A 17,477-nucleotide genomic window follows, 5' to 3' on the forward strand; every position below is an offset into this window, starting at 1 on the left:
ATGAGCCACTGAAAAGGAAAGAAGGTCCTGAGGAAACAGGAAATGTGGATGTTTGTGTCATATAGAGAGAATTGAACCTGGCCTGCGTGCCAGATGATATCCTTCCATCTGGAGAAGCTGAAGATGCTGAGAGCAAGGATGGAAGGAAGGGGACCATACCCCAGTTAGATCTAGGCACAATATGTAGCCGAATGAAATAAAATATTTCTTGAAAAATGATTGATGAAGACTAGAGCTCATAACTCCTGGGGTAATTTTGTCACTTTTATCTTCAGGGTGGAGATCACTACATGCCAGGCTGCATTCCTTCATAGCATCTGAATCATTCTTATTGTCTCCACAAGCTGAAAATGAGAAACAGACTGGCAGGAAAGTTAAAATTTTCAAGGTGGAAAGAGCAGGGAATAGCCTGATTTTTATTTTTTTTTTTAAGCTTGAAAGTTCCTCTTGCATTTTTGCAGACAGTAATAGATTAGATTTTATGAATCCTCTATTTAAAACAAGACTAGAGTTTTGTGTATTTTGAAGAGAAATAAGAGCACCTGAAAAAAGGGCTTGGTCCGGTGCCGTCTCTAGCCAGCCTGGCTTTCTGTGAGCTGTGCAGGGAAGAAATATTTCCAAGGCACCAGTCGTTGCCATATCCTGTATGCAAAAGATTCCATAAATGTCTGAAAACAGATGGAATGCAACTTTGGAGGAATAAATGGATTTTTAATTTTCTGAACATTTTGGATTCCATCTGGTTGAAGTAACTAAGTGACCTAGTAGAATACTTTTACCTTTCCTGTATAATAGATAGAAACACAGCTTGCATTGCTATTCACTGACACGTTCCCTGTTAATACACGGGCTTTACTTGCTCATACTTTTGCTTACTTTTAACTCTTCTGATTGCGTGTCAAGGGACACCTGATGCATCTCTTCTTGCCTGTCAGATCCAAATGTTGGCCCTCCCTCAATTCATGATTTAGCCTGGCAGCTTGCGCTCTGACCCACCTGCCTGAGCCCCCTGACATTAGCAGGAGCCTAAACAGATAACATACCTTAGATTTATGTCCTTTTATTTTGTTGTTGTTGTTGCAAGCATTGGCACATGTTGAAAAAAAATGTTGATTTTCTGTCCTATTTAAAGGCAGGGAATGAGGAGTAGAGTCTTTATGTACAGGTATTATACCAATAACATGGATTATGACTGTTTACTGCTCTTTTGGTTACTGCCATTTAGAATGCCATTAAACAAATAAGAATAAATACGTGTGTGTTTTCAAACAGGAAGTATTTCTCTATGAATACAGAATACATGCAACTTGAACTTACAAGAAAGAAGTCATAAAGTATACTACTCTACATAAAAAATGAGAGACCTAGGTTTATGGAAAATACACTGTTTTTGTGCCTACCTCAGAGACAGCTGAAAACCGATTTATTTGCCCTCCTTGAGAGAGAAGGTGGGTCTTTTGAATCACTAATATTAAGCCTCTACTTACTAGCTGAACTATTTATGGAGCTGATTATTTATGATTGCCGTTTAGAAAGTTCTACCGAGAATAACGATTTCCATACTGTTAAGTTCATAAACAACAGCTAGTAGGATATTGACAATGTTTGGTATTAGTTTTCATACTTTTTGGCACTTTGGAACATTTCTCAGGGCTCTTGCTATGCATATAGGTGAAACAAAGGATGGGGAATAAGAGCTTGTGTTTTTGTTTTTTGGGGTTTCTTTGGTGTTTTTTTAAGGGACATTAGTGAGACTGTTTTCCACTTCTGGAAGTAAATATATTTGCATTTCATTAAAAGCCCTTGCATTTGAGGACCACAAGTTTCAGTCTAACACAAAGCCTGAAATCACTGAAAGATTTCACTTTCGCCTGGCACATTAATGCTATGTAAAATGTGTGTTTGCTCAGTCCTTAATAGGACAAAATGTAGCATTTCCACTGCAAATAACTTTTATATAGATGTCTGGTCACTGTAACCCCGTAATTCAAACTAAGCTTGTTTCTTTTCCCTGAAATTTGTGATGATGAACTTCTGAGGGCTGGCAGGAGCACACACTGACACTGCCAGCAAAACTCTGGACGTGGTGCAGTCATGTTTTGAGTCTCTTTTGCTGGGATCCTGTAATGATCTTGCCTTGTATGGCATCGAGACAATTGAATTATCTTTTGCATTACACACTTGCGTTACTGTCTCTGAAGCCTTTTTGTCCCCATAAATGATTACAACTGTAGTTACACACATTTGGATTGGAGAGACATATTTAAACCTCCTTATACAGAATGCAAGTGGCTGAAAGACTCACCGGCTGCAAGCATGGAGGATTTGCTGGTTTTTGATTTTTTGAGAGTTTAGAGTTTCATAAAAGAGAAGTCTGTATGCTACTAATAGTACTGATCACATGTTCTCTCATTTGTATAATTGAGAAAATTACCAACATAATGAAAACAGCTCCATCTAAGTAAGTTTTCTATCCACAGTTAATAAAATATTATCTACCCTCAGAGACCTGGAGTTTCTCTGCAAACGCTTTTAGTTAAACAAAGCATTTTGTGTACCTACAGTAAATGTGATATTTATTTTTTCATTATTCATGAAACAACTTTAATGTCACTGCTGATTTTCCTGGTAGGATGTTCAGCTCCAGCATACCGGAGCTCATGCTGAGTTGTAGCTGAAGATGTCATTCACAATAAACATGAGCTGCTGTGACAATACGATGGCAGAAGGTGAAGAATCTCTTTTCTTGTGCAAGGGCGTGCATGTGTCTCTCTCTGTGTGCGGGAGGGAGAGAAAGAGAGAGGCTTGATTGTGTTTACAAGATTCATTCGCAGCACAGCAGGCAGTAGTCACATTGTAATATTCACCTTAACACAGATAATTTGATTTTCAACCTGGTTATCATGCATTTAGACATAACGATACATGAAAATATATGCTTCAGCCATGCATTTTAAACAAGGTTGCACACTTTAAGTCGGAATATATTAGAGGTGAGCGTTGATTTTTGCAATTGCAGAAGTCCTGGAAAGCACCGTTCAGCCTATGTTACAAAATCTCTGAAAAGAAAGTGAATTCTAACGGCTAAGTCTCAGGCACTGCTACCATTTTTGAGCTGATCTCAACAGGATGGGATTCCCCGAATTTGACTGTTTAAAGGTGTACGATTTTTTCCCATTTGAGAGCCTCAGGCACTAGTGAAATTTCTTTTTCTGAGTCCCAGGTTGTCTCCTGACTGGTAAATGAAGAGTCAAAAAGTCCCACGGCCTTTCTGCCCTTTACGCTGGATGGAAAATGAACTGCCCAGTCATAGGAGGAGCGTTGTCTTGGGTCACCATCAAGATCCTGACCTGCCTAAGTGATGGGGAAAGAGGTATGCTGATGCTCGTCAAGAGCAGAGCCTTCTTACTGCATCCTGGAGTGCCCTGAGAGATAAGGGGATCTATCAGCAATTTAATTATGATCATAATGCACTAGCCTGAATGCAAGTCAAAAAGAAATGTGCTGCTTGCACTGTGAGATTTCAAGCTCGACTTAAATCTGAAGAGAATGGATGTGGTTGGGCGTGATTTTGCAAATCACCTACAGCACATTTGCAGCAAACAAAAGTAGGCATAATTCTCCTGAAGTCGACAGAGTTAGGCATGTTTCTATGAATGGGGTGTTTGGCCCAAATCCAGTTGCAGTCTTTGCAGTATCACACCTCTAAATCTTCAGAGGTTTTCTTAGAGTCAGTAATATTGAGGCTGTATGGTACCCAAGGTAATTATCCATTACTGCTTGGGCCTGGCCCAGGAATTATTCCGCAACATGTTGCCTCATTAGTATAATATAATGGAAAAAACCCAGAATCAAGCTAGAAACGAGGAAAATAAGGGTGCTAAAAGGAGAGGAGTGTGAAGAAAATAAACACAGCAGGGTGAGGTCCTCTGATGGTGTAAATCAGTATCACCTTCCGTGAGGCATTGCCAGTTTACACCGTGTGATGCTCTGGCCCATGATTATTAGGGAAGTATGTTGTTGATATGCTCTATAATGGCTTCCATTACCAGCCCATGCTAAAAGAAGCAGCTGGTGAAAGTTATGTTTATGTTCCACAGATGGGTCGGCAATGGCAGACACATAGCTCTGTGTCTGGTAAACAGGTGTTTGACTTTATATTTGCTAGCTAGCCAGAAGAAGTCAGATTCTTGGTGAGGGGTATAGGTAAAGATTGAATTTAATTGTTGAAAAGGAAGAAACAATTATTTTTGGTTGCACTTCTTTACCATCTTTTTAAATGACGAGTAGTGTCTTGAAATGAATCCTGCCTCTTATCAACATAGTCTAAGTGTTTGGGAAGAAAAAGGAGAGGGGCAAAAATCCCCAGACTGATGTGGATATTCAGATTATACTGCTGCATCTCCTTTCTTTCTTGCCCATTTTCAGTGGGAGAAGGAAGCACTTTGGCTTCAGACAAAGTGAAAGGTGCATATAATGGGGTCAACACTTCCCATGCCAGAGGAGCAACTTCACCAGTTGCTGCAGCGCAGAACAGGACTAGTTGAAATTACAGCAGAGTTTAGCTATGCCTTTGCTGGGAAGTGGAAATATAATCCCCTTTTTAATAAGAAATGTTTCGCGAACCAGCTCCAACACCTGTAAATTTAATACTTATGGGTGCAAAGCCAGTGCAGAAGGGCAACAATTGCTTTTCAGCTTACTCAAAATAAACCATTTATTTTGACTGTTTATTCATTTCTGATTGCTCAGAAAAACAAAAAGCAGCTGGGATTTTTTTCTGGTCTCTGGCTGACAAATACTGCGAGATGCAAGAATGACAACATGTAAACTCCTGGGTGAATATCATTCAGACTAAATTTCCTTAACTCTGAGGGTTTGGAAGCATTTTCATGGATACCCAGCAGTAGACTGAATCCTCATTAATAACTAATATTATGACTCTGTGAATCATAGTCATCCAGATTCAGCACTTCTAGTTGCAAATCAGGTTATTATTTTACTCTTTGACCGGCTCTAGGGAAAGCTCCTTAATATGTAATGCAAAGAATTAGCTGAAGGGAATAGAGCATGTTGGCAGCCTTGGCCTAAAACTTTCCCACACTGCTATCTGGTGTTGATCCTTCTAGCAGAAGGTTAAATGCATCCTGTCAAGTCCTTGAAACCAGTAGCCAAGGTGACCACAGGTGGTTCTTCAAGACAAGAGATGACCCAGGGAGCAGGAGGACCAGCTGGGATGGCTGGAGAACCCCAGGAGAAGTTCACTCTCAGCATAGTTAACTCGTTATCACGCGTGTTTTATTGAAACCAAACAGCTCTAAGGGGCAGCTTTGGAATCGTTACACTACGTCAGGAAGGTGGCTGTTTAAATGAAGTGTGAGCAGTGCATGTTTTTGAGCTTCTGTTGTAGATGTAATATATAAAGGAATAGCGAGAGCAGCAGGTGTTGTGGAAATTTATGGAGGAGCAGCAAGCCCAGGCGGCAGCCCCACAGGAGGAGCAGCGACAGTTACCGCAGCAGATGGTCTCAAGAATTATGGATGTGGGACCTAACCCCAGCCGCCCCTGTAACTGCGTCCTTCTTGAGCAGGAACCAACGAGATGTTGACTCCAGGCCTACATGGTCAACTTCAGCAGCAAGGCTGGTGGTGGTCAGGCCAACCAGCCCCTTTAGATCCGTGCTGAACAAGCCTGACCCAAGCTGTGCAGATCAATCTCTGAGCAGCGGTACTGCTGCCGACGAGGAGAGGTACATCTTGAACCAGTTGGGAATCCCAGAATAGAAGTACTGATAAAGGCTCATGGAGGAATTTAACTACCCAGACATCTGTTGAGTAACAAATACAGCTGAACATGCATCATCGCAGAGGTTCCTAAATTATAGTGAAGACAACTTTATGATCCAGAAAGTAGAGACTCCTGAGGAGAAGCCATCCTGGATCTACAGGAGTATATTAATGAAATTTGCAGATGAAACTTTGCAAGTGCATTAAAAATACAGCAACACTGTGTTTTAGGATTGACTTTAGCAGAGTATGGTATGTGTTTAGAGTGGACCATCTTCCTCATCCGTTTATTAATTCTTGCTGTTTCACAAGCAAATGAAAGCTCAAGCTTACCCTCTCCTGTCTCTAAACCTGTTTGCATCATCCTTGCATGCCAGACATTTGAGATCTGCAGGCTCTTAGCTAATATACTTTGCCAACATCTCTCTTGGACAACACATAGCACATAACGGAGACCAAGACAATTAGAAAAATGGATAGATAACAGCACCATGCCAGTTACCTTCAAAAATGCAAGTCCATACCTTTGCAGAAAAAAAATCATTTGAAACAAATGTTGAAGAGAATGAGGAATCTTAAGAAGCAGAAATACTGAGATGATAATGATGAACAGCAAATAAGGCATGAGTTTTCAATAAGGCGCAATAGCAAAGGAGGCCTATAAAATTTTGGAGTACAAACAAAGAGATATTACATCACAGAGTAGAGTTCAAATAGGGCTTTTTTTCCCCTCTTGTTGGTTTCAGGAGATAGTGAACTGAAATGAGCAACAAGAAGGTTACACTGATTATAATGATGAACTTCTGACGTTAAGTCTTACGAATTTTTGTAAAATCTTCTGGAAGTTTTGATTTATAATAACACTGAGCAGTAAAAAAGAAAACTGAACAAAAAGCCCACAAAACTTGGGTTTTATCCTGAAACACAGAAATCTGTGAAATCTTAGGGGAAAAATTATCTTAAAAATTCTCACATAAATCAGCTAATCTTCGCCATCCTCAAAGAAATAGCAGCAGTGAACAAATCCTGCTTCATTCCTCAGATTCAATACAGGAATAATGCCAGGTTTACTCTCTAATGATTCATTTCCTTACATCTGGAGAATGTGTCTTTTGAAAATTTAGGTGGAAAAAACACAAAGATTTTTTTTTTTTCTTTTTTGGCAAGTTTTAATTTGATGCATTCATTTCTCTATTACCTTTCTGTCCCAAAGTTTATTGTCTCAAACACTACGCAGCAAAATCTTTTTTCTCATCGCTTCAGGAAGGTAGCGTTTCAATTTACATTTGTAATAGCAAGGTATGGTCATCTCAGCAGGATGGTTATCTTAGTAATCTTCCTGCAAAACCTGTTCATTAGCTTTATAATAAAATATGCCCGTGTTATAAATATTTCCAGAAAAGAACAAAACTTTTCCCCTGTCTAAATGAATCCTGACATCTGCTATAGGTTGCACAGAGAAAGAAATCTACCTCCAAAAGTGATTCCAATTCAGCGTTGTATTAAGACTGTTATCAAATAATTCCACTCCACCTGATCAAAGGCTTTTTCAGCATCTAATGCTAATACCATTAATGGTCTTGAAGCTTTGCTTTTTGGAAGATTTTAGACTCCCCAAAGTATCACCTAAAAGGTCACTGAGGGGTCAGGGAGTGTTCAGCTCTTTGATGAGAAAGAGCCAAGAGCTCATTTTAATCTTGATATTCAACTTCAGTGTACACGCACACAAAAGAATAAATAATCTCAGGAAGACTGATCTCAGTCCAGACACAAGCAATAATAGAAGACTTTTTTTGTCAAAGGTGCAATCTAAGAACTACCTTTGCAAGCAAGGAATTTGGAAGGAGATGAAAAAATGCATGAGAATCCCTCTCTGGTTATTATTTCTGTCTGAATTCTAGTTCGAATTGGACTCAGACAAGGAAGATTGGAGACAAGCATGCTATGAACAAGATAGCAGCAGCGATACACAAACCTCCACTAATGAACTCCCTTTATTGTGCCCAGGGAGCCCTTCTAAAGAAAGTCTCCAAACATCCGCCTGAATGCTCTTCTTGCTTCAGGCTGGATGGATTTGCTTGCTGTTTTTGCTCAAAGTTAATTTGTAATCTACAAAACCAGTCTCCTATTAAAAGACAGAAACAAAACCTAAAGGTATAAAAAATGGCGACAGAACCTATATCAACCTGAAGCTTCAATTTTTCTGTCGGCTGCACCTGAACAGGAATATGCAGTCACTGAACTGAGACTCTTCAAGGTTTCAGCACTGCAGGGGAAGCAAAAGATGGTAAGAAAAGTCACTGTGGATCCCAGTTTCTGTGAGGGAAGGTGTAAAAGGCTCTGAACTGTCCCTGAGCGAGGTTATTAACTTGAAAATTACTTAGCTGAAACTCTTTCCTGGTACATTGACTCATGCCCTCCACTTCAGCAAAGCCAGATTACAGTGATTTGCCAACGATTTTGTGGCTGCAAAATGCAGGAAGGTATTTTAATTGCATTTTCCCCTGTGATCAGTTCTGTTTCCATATTCTGTGGTTGAAATCTTATTGGAATGCTTTAAATAGAACAAAGACTTGGTCGGCTGTTCTGCCCTGTCACCCTTCCTCTTCCCCACCCAAACTGGGCCAGGTTGTTTGGATGGAAATGCTACTTTTACTTAAAAAGCTTTTTGCCTGGAAAGTGACTACAGATGAACAGTGCCGACAGGAATTCTTCATTATCTCTAGCTGGGCTTTTCTCGCCCAATGTACATTTTCTGGAGGAAACACACTGAAAAATTTGTATCAAGTTTTGAAATGGAGAGGTGTGAACTGACTGAGAACCATGAATATGCTGATCTACCCCAGCCGAGGTTCCTGAGCTGCACAAAAAAAAATCCCTTATGTTATATGTGAATCAGCTGTTTAATAATCAGCGGGATCCAAATTCTGATGGTTTTCCTTCGACAAAAAGCAGGAAAAAGGATCTTTATCACATTTTGACTTGTGATCAGCTCTGAAGCCTTACCAGTGGATGAAGTTTCAAGTCGATCGTATTTGCATTAACACAAAGATGGTTAAACTATTTGCTGCCTTCTTGCTCTTCACCTGTATATACTTACCTTGAGTAGGATCTATAACTTGCTTCATCCACCTTAATGGCCCATTTGATGGGTTGCAGAGATGATGATCCTCAGGTCCCTGAACAGCTCCGAAAAAAGACGTGGCCTCTTCACATACATCTCCCGAATTGCCTGATGGAGCAGCTTACCTCTTTCTGTCAAATATAAGATGGGCACTTCTGTTACCTGCCTGAGGTTGACACCACTCCTGCAAAGCCACAAAGAAGTATTTAGTATCAGACACCAGTTCTCATGAAATGTTTGTGTGGAAGCAGGACTTGGCTTTGTGCTGAGAAGGTGGAAGCACAGGTTGATTAGGTCCCCTTGGTTAGATTGGATCTAGTTCCTATCTAATCCACCCCAGACTCCTGGCGGCAAGATCCAAAGCAGCATAAAGCAGATAACAGGAGAAGGTGGAGGGGGCTGGTCAGGGGTGTTTGTAAATAAATCTGGAACCTGGGATCTGCAGCCTGCTTGGTTATGGTTTTGTGAAAACACAATTACAGCATAAAATGAAAGCAGGCTGTGCAATGAAAACAAGAGGAATGCCATCACCTAGGTTGGCTTGTACTGCAAACCACCCTGGTCAATCATCTGAGATGAATGGAGGTATCCGCTGAATAACCTCACTTTGCAACTTTTATGTGAAGGCTTGATAAATGAAGTCAGGGAGAGGTACAAGAAAGTGATTAAAACCAGCCTGCGCAAAAGGCAATGATAACCTCCCTGAGCTTGAAACTTTTTTTCCTCTTCTGCCTGAGTTTGTTGGATAATTAACCCTTTCGGCCTTCAGTGTCTGTGCACAAACATTTGTATATTCGTACAAAGCAGCTGCCTCCTGACAGTCGATTTGTCACTGGTAATAAATTGGACCCAGTGGCAAGACCAGCTGCTTCCAGCGGGGATGGTTGCAGCCAGGTACCGTGATCTGGAGTTTCTGCATGGCCTTGCTGTAGCAGAAGACCTTTTCCAAAGCTTAGCTGCTCATTTCTTGCCTCTGGGCTCTCTAAGCTTCCCAGTATCTCACTTAGACACCTCCTTTTAGGTGCCTCCCTGGAAGAACCTGCCCCAGGCCATACTGGCCAAAGAGTTTTAGGGGATGCCAGTCTGTTGTTGTAGTGAGCTTGAATGGGATATAATTATCACTAAGGCAAAAGGCAGTTCTGGCATTATTGTCAGGCAGGGGCCAGGATATCTCTGTGGACCTGGAACCATCATCTGTCATCTCTTGCAATAAAATTAGTTAATTGGAGGATGATTTGAGCATGCAGAAAAGCATCTTACCCACATACACCATAGTTGGATATCAAGAGCTTTCCCATTCCTAAGTAAACTCTGTTGCGCTCCCAGGTGCATGCTGGGGTTAAAAAGAAAGGGACTAGCACAGGGGTCTCACAAGCAGACCCCTGCCCAAATGTGGCCAGAGGCAGCTGCTTATAGTTTGATTGCTTCGTTTTGGGTCTGCTCAACTGCATTAGGAGACTGAAACAGGCGCTTATGGAAAACCAGCTGTTGAGAGTCTGAGTCTGCCATGAGCTCTCAGGGAAGATCTAGAAGTCAGCATTAACAAAATACACAGAAGCTTTCTTGCATGTAAGAGAAATAATCTTTTCTAGGGGGAACCCCCCCGCCAGACTTAACCCAAAGAATGGCAGCAGCACCACTGCCTGTATTGAACAAAGCTCTTTAAACCCTTACCAAGAAGCAAAATCTCGGCTGAGAAATGTCAACAGAGCTTTTACGACAGCCTGAAAATTAATTGTCCTCTGAAATGGCAGTCCTCAATTTAGACTTAATCTCTCTTGCATTACTCAGGTAGCTATTGTGAAGTATCACCCCGCTTGCTGCTCTCGCTGACAGTTTCTATATCCCTTCACCACGCCCACTGGAAGGAAAACAATCACATAAATCCCTCTTGCAGGGCATGCTCAAACTCGTTTCTTATTGTGGGGCAAATTTATGGTCGCATTTAGTATGTAATCTTTAAAGGGGACTGGCTGGTGGTTGAAGGTCTAAAATTACAGATGACCTGGCTGTAAGCAAAAGTGGATTTGTTAAAAAAATCTGTATTTAAGGGAAGAGGGAAGGGGGTGAGAGAGGAGAGCTAGATATTCCCTGTGTAGTTTATGACCTTTCCTAAAAAAATAAGGAAAAAAAAAAACTTCAAGAAAGGTAGAAAAGCAATTTTCATTCTGTGGCTCTAAATACGTGTTTATCCCACTGCCATGATGTGAGCATGCCCAGTTGGGATGATTTAGCACTCCGCTGATGACTACCAACGCGAGGACTTCATGTGAAAAGGTAGTCTGCCACGGCTAATGGGCTCTTGTTTCAAAGGGATGCTGTGTGTACATTACTAGTGTATGGAGAAGGTGCAGAAAGGCCTCGGCAGACATTAGGAATGGAGTGTTGTTGATGATGAAAAGGCACTTTGCTGTTGAGGGAATGGTGGGAGAGAAAAGGCGTATCTGTCTTTTTGATTAGAAATGCATGCTTCCTTTCATCATCTGAGCTGAAAAATTGGCTTCTGCTCTTGGTTTATGAAACCATTTTTCTTTTCCCTTCCTTCCCAGGTTTGCAAACTCTTTAATAAATTAGTTACTGTGAGGTGCATGGGTGCAACAATCACCTTAGAGGCTTTTCCCAAATGCATCTTTAATATTTTATAAGTATTTAAATAGATTTATTCAATGTGAACAGCCTGATTTATTAACACTGGCACTTTGGCATGGAAAGGGGGTTCAATACAAATTATGTTGTGTCAGAAATTTTTAGCAGCTAGATCTCAATTTACCAATGGATTCTTGGAAGTCAGGAAATAATAGGACCCACCTCATGTTAATATTTAATCAGGCTTTAGTGCCAGATAGGAGAAGCTGTCGAATGAACAAGACGCAGCAAGGGGAGCCCTGTATTACATTAAAACGTACAGCATGTGTATTCACTTCTTAGATGCAGGGGGAGAGGTGGGTCAGTTATTATGGCAAGTGAGAGGCTCAGACCTGCTGCTGAATAAAGATGATTTGTCAGGCTCCGAGAGCCGACCAGATGAAGTTAAAGTCTCTTTGGGAAACCTGAGTGACCAGGTGTGACACTTGTTTCCCTTTTGATGTCCCAGGTCCAAGAGATACCTTTCCATGTACATATTCAGCAAATAATGTAATAACACCAAGAATACTGAACCTGACATAGTAGCAGAGCTGCTTTGTAAAACAGTTTGTAGTGATGCAATGAGAAGGGTGCTACCCAACTTAATATTGTCCTAGATAACTAGCTCACCAAGAGGCAGGGGAAAGGTGAGTTTACTGGTTCTCTGTAGGTCAGTACCCTGTAGGTTGCTGTTTTGAATTACCCAAAATTCATTTTCACTCTGAAGTGCCAGGTAAGATTATTTTTATTTAGCCCGGTACATTACCCTCATAAAAACAAATTGGTTTTATTCATGTATGGAAACACCAAACCACTTTCTCAACACAGATTTTGGGTATAAATTTCAAATGCAAGGACGCTCAGAAGCAAGGTTTTTCTCAGCAGTGTTCACTCACTTGAATGGAACAGATGAACGTAAGGGCACAATTGCGAAATAGCTCTGCACATCAGCAGTGCTTTCCTAAATCACTGCACCCAAGTGTGGAGCAATTCAGATGAGTTAGGAGTCTGCTTAAAAACTGGCAACATGTCCTTTCTGCTGAATATCACTGACACAGGCTCCCCAGGCCACCCTGCAGGCAGGACCTGTGCACATGAATGAAGAGCAAAGACAAAATCTTCAGCCAGCTGCAGCGGGACCGATAGTGGATGAAGAGGAGCAAAGAGGACACCTCACATGCCACAGATCTTTTCCTGGAATATCTCAGCATGACCCAGCAGTGAAGAAACCCTGCGGTGGTCGAGACTGCCTGGCCATAATTGTATGGTCATGTGCAAGGGTTGAGTTTTTCAGAGGGTGTGAACTAGAGTGGTGTGGTTGAAGTGCCTGGAATAACACTGGTGGGCACTGGCTGAAATTTTGGCCTGTAGCTGGAGTCCTGGTGATAGTGAGCTAGTCTTCTGGTAGGAACTTTATTCCTTTCCATCTCTCTATTATGTTTAGTTTCCCTGTGTGCTTGCTTCATGTAGAGAAGAGTTGAACTGCTAGTCTGTTGTAATGTTAATATTAAGAAAATCAGATGATGCGTCAGTAAGATGACTGTGTCAAGACAAAAGGCTAGTCCATACTTCTGGTTCTGCCAGTGTTTGGTTGGAATAATTTGTTGTAAGGTTAGATTATCAGGGAAGAACCCCTTAGTTTGTGCTGTGATAGTTGTCTGTTCCTGCTGGTATAAGGATCTCAGTTCTTTAAAGTGAATGTTTGGAGGGAGAAGATAAATGGAGGAGTGGAACAGAATGCTGTGTGTGATTTCTTAATGCTGTTTGCGCTTAAGTTGAATTTATTTTTTGGAGTGTATACCTGAGAATGTTTTGACAAAATGGTAGTAGATCCAGAGCAAGGTCAACTCTATGTCACTGCTTACAGATCTCCACCTGATCTGCCACAAGGCAGGCTGGCTGCTTAGGGTGGGATTGTTGGCTGCTTCCACATGGTAGTAGTTTTAGGTATTATTAATATATTCTCATACAGTTCCTTAAGAATAAACGGAGATATTATTATCTACTTCATATGAAAGAGTAACATACAGAGTTGCACTGACATCAGCTGTGAGAACATATTTCAGAAAATAATACATTTTTTTTTTTCCGTTCCAGGGAGGGAGCGTGTCCCTTGGCATGCAGGATTATATGGTTACAGGTTTTGGGGACAACAGGTCCAGATTTCTGCTTGAAATTCAGCCATGCTTTCCTGCCTCTGGGCAGCAGCTGTTTAGGAGTTACCTGCACTTTGATGGGTAGGGAGACGTCTTTCTGCCTTATCCTATTAAGCCAATCAACACTTTAGGCTACCATTTACCTCTAATGTAGTGCAAAAAAATGCATGCCACAAAATCAACTTCTAAATTCACTGTTCTTCTTTTTTAAACTACTGCAATTTTTAGCATCTAATCTCAATGTTCTTAGTTAATGACAGATTAAGTCGTCATTGTGGCACATTATGTCCAAGTGAGGTGATCTCTTTGGTAGGCATTTTGATACTGTCACAAGCAAAGAAGACTATTACTTTTATCTCAGGAAAAAAATACCATCCTCTACTCCAAACTCAAATACGTATGAATAGCTTTTCCCTAAAGTTTTTTCAGGTTTGTGCTAGATGGGAAAGAAGTAGAGGAGAAAACATCAGAGGGGATAGGTACATTTCACAATGCAAATATATGAAGCTTAACTATATTGGTATTAGGAAAAATACTGTAAAAACTACGGTTAGAAAAGCGTTGTAGGAAGTTAGTGATACGGGTTTTCAGCTAAGTCTCACAGTTCAGAAGTTCATCTGAACTTTTTTTACTGCTGAAGAATTCGACCAGCTAGAAATGTGCCTGAAAGCATCAAAATTTCAGCCCCCTTCTTCCCAAAGGATTGAAACAGAGGGACAGCTTCTGCAGCCTTCCGCTGATCAGGGCCTTTCTTGGGGAAATGGCTTTGCTCTGGTCTTTAGGACAGTTAGAAGTTACTTTCTGCACCAGTGAGGCCAAAGTAGTTATCTCAGAAATCTGAATGTGATTCTAATTAGAGCTTTTATAATTGGAACAGCTGTAACCAAGATTGTAACAGTCACTTATGTATGGAGCTTTATTGGCAAAGGGTGTTTAACATTAAACAATCATTGCTAACCGTGAACATACCTGCTATAGTAATGAACGTTATTTGAAAGATCAGCATGTGATAAAGGAGTTAAATTCAGCTGTACAGTCTATAACAATAACACGAGAGGATATCCTGAATTCATTTTATTTGAAAACAGAAAACTCTGAATGTTGTTAGATTATCTTTTTGAGAGTATAAAGTAAATGTTTGGTAACCAGAGATTTGTATTGGTAGAGAGAATCACTTTCACTAGAGCTACAGTAACCAAATGTTTAAATGTGCAGGGCTGAACTGTCAAAGCACATAACAACATCTTTAAATACAATGAAAGCAGCTAGAGATGCCTTTATCAGTATCCTCCTCTGGCAACTGCTGAAGGTTCAATTCTGTTCCTGTTGAAGTCAGTGGAGAATCTCCTGGTAATCTGAAATGATTCATGGCATGGACCTTAGTGGGAGAAAAAGAAGTCTCAAAGCACCAAGAAAGGTGCGCTGCTGCCCCACAGTTATTTCTACCCCTGCAGAGCGATACAGCCAACCCACAGTATTCAGCATTGTGGCTCAAGCCCCTTGCAAGAGCCGTGTCGAAGATACAAGCCTTTCTCCCCCTTTGAGGAGCTTTTTTATCAGCCTTCCAGTTCTAAGTCACTGCACATCTTTGGCAGTTATAGCACCTAGGTTTTCAGCTTGACTAAAGGCTCAGAAAAGCTCTTACACTATTTTTAGTTTATTTTAATTAAAGCTGACCGTCTCTGATAACCAATCGTAGTTGCAAATCAGAAATGCTCGTGGCAAAACGTACCGTAACTCCACAGCTATGACACACTGAGGAAGTGCTGGCTGGGCCATATTCCGGATACAGCAGAATTTGGTTTGTTTTGGTTTTATTTTAACTTGATATTTGTGTCAATGGCTATGTGGGCTGTTTGACCTAAAGCGTGAGTCCCGGTGCAAGCGAAGACGACAAGCCATGTCTCTTCAGTCTCTTTTTATTCAATTCCCAGAGGCTGAACTAGGAGCCAACATTTTGAATTGGTATTTGGGCTTAGGTCTTTCTCTCAGTCCCACTCTCCTGGTTGCGGCTGTTTAGACTCAGTGGAGCAGCATTCTGCAAACAGACAGTGTCTTTATCAGCGCGCAAACTGAAATACCCCAACCAGAGCTCCCTCCTGCTTCTCAGTTTCCAAAATGCAGCCCAAATTCTTAATTGGGTAACCTGAACTTCTCTGTGATCTACGTATCAGCATGTATGGATGTAATGGACATGTCAGTGCTGTGTACACTAACACTTTTAAGTCATATAATGGGCCCGTTCACTAGAAGAATAAACACACCATGCAATTTAACTGCAAACTGGGGGGATTCAGAGGAGAATGTTCGCTAAAAGGTTATCTACAGTGCCAAAGCAGTTATTTTCCTTTTGCAGATTTTGAGGGTGATCTGCAGTGGTATTCGCCCTAATTTTGAGAACTGATTGTCTAATCCTGTCCTTTGAAGGGGAGGGGGGAAGAGGAAAGAGGAAGGAGATAATTTCTTCTTGCAAGCACTTTTTGGGTCTTAAGAGGCTTTTGTGTCACCTCTGCAAGCCTACAATTGGCTATTGCAGAATACAGTACTTTTATGCAGAGAAAAGGATTAGGAAAAAAACCCCAAAGGTGTGAAGTATAACAAAAAGCAATATTTGGCATTGCGCTTTTAGGAGACACAGCTGAAGTCAATGGGAGTTTGATCCATGGAAGCACAGCAGGAACACGCCATATATAGGAAAACACAATCTGTCAAAATTAAGTGTGTAGTTTATGGTATGCTTTTTGTTTGAAATAACATATTACCTCCTATTTATAGTAAAGCAGACTAAACAGTTCTATATGTCTGCATGTAAGGTTTTCAGACAGAGAGTAAGGATACCTTTTACCTGGGAATTGTAGAGTCAGAGCTCAAAATTGTTAGCGGTGATATAAATGAATACCTGTGATTTTACAGGCATATAAATCTCAAGCTTCTGCTTACATAGCCACACTCTGTCTGCAGTATTGGCTGGATCTGAAAATCGCTGCTGGAGGACTACTAGGAAACAAATGAACTTGCAATGCATAGTATCTTAAAGGAAACTATAAATGGGATAGGTCAAGGACTAGGCATGTAAGCGACAGGAAAAAATCTTCCTTTTAGTTTATACAACTCCCGCTTCCATGTCTGTACAGATTCCTAATAAGGAATAGTAACTTTTCGAGGCACTAGGCCTGTACATATTTCCTGACCTTATAATTCTCACAGTTCTAGACATTCCAAGGTAGGGGGTCATTCAGACAGAGTTGTAATTTCTTGTGCATATTTATTTCCAAAGTATCTTTTGCATAGTTTCCCAGTGAAATCATGTGCTGGGGCTGGGGAATGCTAAATAGGTTATTTTTCAAGCTTGCCTGTCAAAGTGGACTGTTTTGGACTTATCAAGTAAGAGTGGTGGAGCCAAACCATGATGTTTGTAGCCTGTCCTTCCCGACCCCGCTATGAGCTGGGCTCCCAACCTTCCAACGGGAGGTGGCGTAAGGAGGTTAAGGGGCTCTGTTTTTGGTATCGGTGAGGATTTTAGCGGTGATAAAAGTCTTGAAAGCGTACATTGTCCCAAGAGGAGTGTGACCTGAGCCTTCCCCCCAGAATGACATTTTCTTAACCTTTTGGTGATAGATTTGTGTTCCTTTTCCTTTGCATTCTGTAAATAAATACACAACAAATTTTAGGGCGAAAAGGTTTGTAGAAGGCCAGCCTCTCTGCACATAGCCTTAACTGGTTGTGAAAGCACATTTTGAATTCATTTTCCCAGTCCTTCAAGACACATACCTTTTTTGGAAGCAA

The 17,477-nt window shown here is 41.0% G+C and overlaps 1 long non-coding RNA gene across 9 annotated transcripts in view; it reads left to right on the forward strand.

Annotated features, from left to right (window-relative positions):
- The first annotated feature begins 13,660 nt into the window (after positions 1–13,660).
- LOC136100209 (uncharacterized) overlaps positions 13,661–17,477 on the forward strand; it is a 43,075-nt gene continuing 39,258 nt past the window's right edge. For all 9 annotated transcript variants that reach the window (XR_011738104.1, XR_011738103.1, XR_011738105.1 and 6 more), the window contains exon 1: positions 13,661–13,772. This is a non-coding gene — a long non-coding RNA (uncharacterized lncRNA). The remainder of the gene's footprint in view (positions 13,773–17,477) is intronic.

This window comes from Patagioenas fasciata, chromosome 3 (genome assembly GCF_037038585.1).
Source record: "Patagioenas fasciata isolate bPatFas1 chromosome 3, bPatFas1.hap1, whole genome shotgun sequence".
NCBI lineage: Eukaryota > Metazoa > Chordata > Aves > Columbiformes > Columbidae > Patagioenas > Patagioenas fasciata.